This window comes from Carcharhinus amblyrhynchos, chromosome 18 (genome assembly GCF_965287045.1).
Source record: "Carcharhinus amblyrhynchos chromosome 18, sCarAmb.v2.hapA, whole genome shotgun sequence".
NCBI lineage: Eukaryota > Metazoa > Chordata > Chondrichthyes > Carcharhiniformes > Carcharhinidae > Carcharhinus > Carcharhinus amblyrhynchos.
Window position 1 is genome coordinate 21,131,026 of NC_137341.1, and position 5,268 is coordinate 21,136,293.

A 5,268-nucleotide genomic window follows, 5' to 3' on the forward strand; every position below is an offset into this window, starting at 1 on the left:
CTCAATTTTCTGAGTATAATTTGAAAGACTTGCGATCCCTAATTCCTAGAAGGACACGGGCTGCAGGTGCATGGGGCCACCACCTGCAAGTTCCCTTCCAAGGTACACACCATCCTGACTTGGAGCAATATTGGTCTTGCAGGGTCAAAATCCTGGAGTTCCCTCCCAAGCAGCACAATACCTACACAGTATAGACTCAATGGTTCAAGAACATGTTTGACCACCATTATCTTAAGTGCAGTTGGGGATGGGCAATAAGTAGCTTGCCTAGTCAGTGACACCCATGTATTATGACAGAATAAGAAAAATTGCAGTAAGAGGTACTCTATGCTGATTCCTTGTTTTTAAAATCTTCATGATCCTTATTTCATTACCCAGAGGTTTCATCCTCACCAACACTTGCTTGGTAATTAACCCAAAAGCAGTCCTTTTTTTCTGTCAACATAGCAGCACCTACTTATGCTCTCTTTCCCCGACCTTATTTTCTCTGACTGCCTCTGGGCAACATTAAGGTTAACAGCCTCCTCCTTTGCGTTCAGGTGTTAAAAGTTGTACCTTACTTTTGAAAAGTTCTGTCCTGGGTTCCTGCCTCCGTAGTAATCTACCATGTGGGCTTGTGACTTGCAGGAGGTCCCAACCCCTCTCCAAATCATTACTTTTTATCATTAAACATAACCACCTTATAATAATGTCAACAATATTAATTATTGTACAAGTTATGAAGTTCTTAATTATGAATCTTACATTTAAGTCTAAATTATAAAACAAGGAAAATAAGGTACCCAGTTTTGAGGGCTTATAAATCAATCCCCACTGGAAATAGTCATTCACAAAAAACGTCCATTCACTATTAATCACTTTTAGATCCAACTTGCTACTTGCTTTTGGGTCTTATAGATTCTTAATTCTCTGAATAGTCTTGTCATGTGGGAGATACCTGAGGATCTGCGTGCCATGGCCTGTGTCGTGGAGAAGTCCATGAAGAGCGTGAGCAGTGTGTTGACCCTGAGCACCGAGTGCATTAGCCCTCCTATTGAGAGACCGGCTACTCTCTTGGACAGGCAGCTCCAGAAACAGAATCAGGTATTCTGGGAGTTCCATTCAGACCTACAAGCCCTCACACAGACAATGACCTCAGGTGGTCACTGCCAGTATGAGAGATGGATGAGGCAGCTGTCTCCCTGCTAGTTGCCCATCCATCAATGATGAGCAAGGAGATTGAAATGAACCTCATGCTGATGTGAAGACTCCTCTCAAGGTGCTCTGGAGGAGGAGGGTGAAAGTGGCTGATGCCAGTGAGTGAGGGAGGGGCCTTAGCCAATGACTAGGAGGGGGATGGTTGTATTGTGTTGTGTGGAGATTGGTGCACCCTTTAAAAAGGGTGTCTGATTTCTGAGAAGATTGCCTTGAGTCTTTAGGTATCCACTCCAAACATAATTCTAAGTCTGAGTGAATTCAGTGAGGATCTCCCAGGCTCCGAATTGCAAACTACACCAAACCATCCAGTGGGAATCTCACCAGTTTTCCCACTAGGAACAACACTTAGAAATTTTTTGGGAGAATTCTGCCTATAGAATCAGTGTTGGGCTGTCAGCACTGTTTTGTTTCATTGAGTTTTAGCAGTCTTTATTCAGCATAAGTATTGTAACAGTGAATGTATTGGGTCGTTTGCTGGATTGCAAGATGTGGGACCTTACTTATTATTGAATGGCTTATTATGTTACAAGAGCTGGATTAAGTTCGCAGCAGACATTCTGACAGCCTTGCTCAGTCGGTAATTGATCCACAAACCCTTTGAACATTGGGAGATGATTTTCCATCTGATGTTCAACGTTCTGAGTGTTGCATGTCCAGCTGGTAGCTGTGTAAAGGGTAAGCATGTTTTAATTGTTACATCTCAGAGCTGTGAAATCATCTTATGAATGTAGTGATAGTAGTATGTAAGTACACTGAATAGCTGTCCAACGTTAATGTGACCAGCAGGTAATTTTACATTGTTGATATGAGAAGATTTTAATGTTTTAACCCATGTTGATGTTATTATGAATGCGACTTACTGCATTACGTGGAATAGGTCTGAGTGAAGTTTGGCAATCTGTCTGCTGATTGTGGGAATTAATTTGGAAGGATTCCTGTGACCATTGAGCATTGTTGTCATGGTCCCTCAGGGAAGAAGTGCCCTATGTACATGTAAAGCCAATTTGCAGAAGTTGTTAATGTGCAGGTGGTATAAAAATTGGCCATGTTGTTAATAATGAGGAAGGAAGCTATAGGCTACAAGAACATTTCAAGATGGATGGAAAAGAGGCAAATGGAATTCAATTTGAAGAAAGGTGAGGTAATGTATTTGTGGAGGAAAACATGGCAAGGAATACACAAAGCATGGTAAGATACTGGGAAGTGCAGAGGAAAAGAGGGAACTTGAAGTGCATGACCAAAGATCTCTGAAGTTGGCAAGTTAGGTAGAAAAGGTCATTATTAAAGCAAAAGACTTACTTTATTAGCTGAGGCATAGAATATAAAAGCAGATTAAAATATGATAGAATGATGTAAAACCTTAGTTATGCAGCTAGTATAAATTTGGTCACTGTATTACAGGAAGGATGGGATTGAAGACAGGGTTTCCCAGGATAATGCCAGGACTGGAGAAATTTATGAACAAAGACTAGAAACAGTGGGCTTGTTTTTTTAAGTATAGAGATGGCTGGCAGTTGGTTGAATTGCAGTGTGTAAAATTATGGGAGGCCTGGCTAGACTGGATAGGAAGGACCTATTTCTCTTGAGAGGTTAATAACCAGGGGGCATAGATTTAAAGTAATTGACAGAAGTATTAGAAGGGAGTTGAGGAGAAACGTTCAATCTAATGAGTGAGTTCCAGACCCCCATCACTATCTGAATTTAAAGCATTTGAAAAATGCTTGGATATGTATTTGAAGTGCCTTAACCTACAAGGCAATGGACCAAAACTGTAAAATAGGATAGATAGAAATAAAAAACAAAACATGTTGAAAATACTCAGCAGGTCAGGCAGCATCTGTGAAGAGAGAAACAGAGTGAATGGCTGGGGATTTTACTAGCTCTGGGAAGTAGGTTTGGAAGGCTGGGTGGAGCAGCCAGCAAGATTGCAAGGAGCTGTCACCTGCACTCAGTCCTGCTGCCAGGACATTTTCTGAGACACAGGACTGAAAGCCAGGGTACAGTTTGCTCTAAGGAAGTGGGTAGTCAATTGCCATAATCACAGGCCCAATTGGGGCATTTTATAGAACTACCAGTGAGAAGCCACCATTTGAATGGAAGTGGCCTCTTGTGACAATTTGGGGAGGATCCACATCGGGTAAGTGAGACTGAACACCAAAGCATTGAGGTTATGTGCCTGAGTGGCACAGTGGTTAGCATCGCTACCTCAGTGCCAAGGACCCGGGTTTGATTCCTGATTCCTGGGACAGTCTGTAAGAAGTGTCACAACACCAGGTTAAAGTCCAACAGGTTTATTTGATAGTAAATGCCACTAGCTTTCGGGGTTTGCCCCTTCGTCAGGCGAGTGACAGTCAGTGCAGAGTCTGCTTGTTCTCCCTGTGTCTGCATGGGTTTTCTCCAGATGCTCTGGTTTCCTCCCATAGTCTGAAAGACATGCTGGTTAGGTGCTTTGACCATGCTAAGTTCTCCTTCAGTGTACCTGAGCAGGCAACATAGTGTGGCAACTAAGGGATTTTCACAGTAACTTCATTCCAGTGTTAATGTAACACTGTGACACTAATACATAAACTTTAAAAGTGAAGACCTGTTGTGTTAGCAGTTCCAGTAGACTACAACACTGACATCTACTTAACAATGAAAAATTGCTAGGGTATTACCTACAAAAAGACCAATTTCTCTGGCCAGTAATTTAAAACAGAGGCAGGTCTTGTTTACTTAATGTTCCAGATCTGAAGAAAGCATCTAATGTATGCTGAACCTTTACACAATAAAACCTGCCATTAATGCCCATCAAATGGAACTCCCTTCACATGAGACAAGCAAAAGGAAGGACTGGGGAGTTTGACCAATCTGACTGGCCAATTTATTCTCAATCATCAGCCAAATGATGGAAGATATTGCAGGAATGAGAAATTTTTGCCAAATGGTGGATTTCCCACTTTGATTATGGAATACCACCACTTGAAATGTTTTTTTCACCTCTGCCTCATCCTCTGCACTGTCTGTTACTTCATTTCTCAATGTACATCATTGAGCCCAAGGATTGTTCTGCTCATGCCTGATCTCACCTACTGCCTCCACTGATTGTTGCTCTGGCAATATCCAAAGCAACCAATTATTAGCTGAATGGATACAACTGCAATTAATGTTCAATTAATTTGAAATTCCACAGTCCTTCCTTTTGCTTTTCTCATGTGAAAAGAGTTCTGTTTGTTGGGCGTTAATGGCAGGCTTTATTGTCATAGAGGCTGAGCACATGTTAAACACTTTAAGATCTGGAATATTAAGTAAACAAGGTCTGCCTCTGTTAAATTACTGGTCAGAGAAATTGACAGCTTTAAATAATACCAAAGTCAGAAAATTGCAACAACAACATTAAAATGCTGCAGAAGTAAAGTACCGCAATTGCACTTAGGGATCATATGGTCATGGCATAAAAATTAACTGGTGGAGCTAGGCTGGGAGGTATCACAATCTACTAGAATCTTCCTTTTCAGGTTCACATCTGCTATCCAGCTGTGGGTAAACGGGTCAGTCATCATAATTGGTTGATTCTACCCACCATCCCAAAACAAGCACAAAGGATGAACATATCATGATTAGGCTCTGTACAAATAGACAGTTAGAAATTAGGGTAATCTTGGGCTAGATAGTTCATATATGTTGCCTTTACCAGCAAAGGCATTGGGGGTTGGGTTGTGTTGTGCTATAGTCCCCAAATGTTGAATCATTGCCCACACCTTTTACAGATGCACCATAGAAAGCATTCTTTCTGGTTGTATCACTGCTAGGTATGGCTCCTGCTCTGCCCAGGACCACAAGAAACTACAAAAGGTCATCAATGTAACACAATCCATCATACAAACCAACCTCCCATCTGTTGTCCACACTTTTCACTGCCTCAGCAAAGCAGCCAGTGTAAATAATGACCACATGCACCTCAGACATTCTCTCTTCCATCTTCTTCCTTCGGGAAAAAGATACAAATGTCTGAGGTCAGGTACCAACCGACTCAAGAACAGCTTTTTCCCTGTTGCTGTCAGACTTTTGAATGGACTTACCTTGCATTAA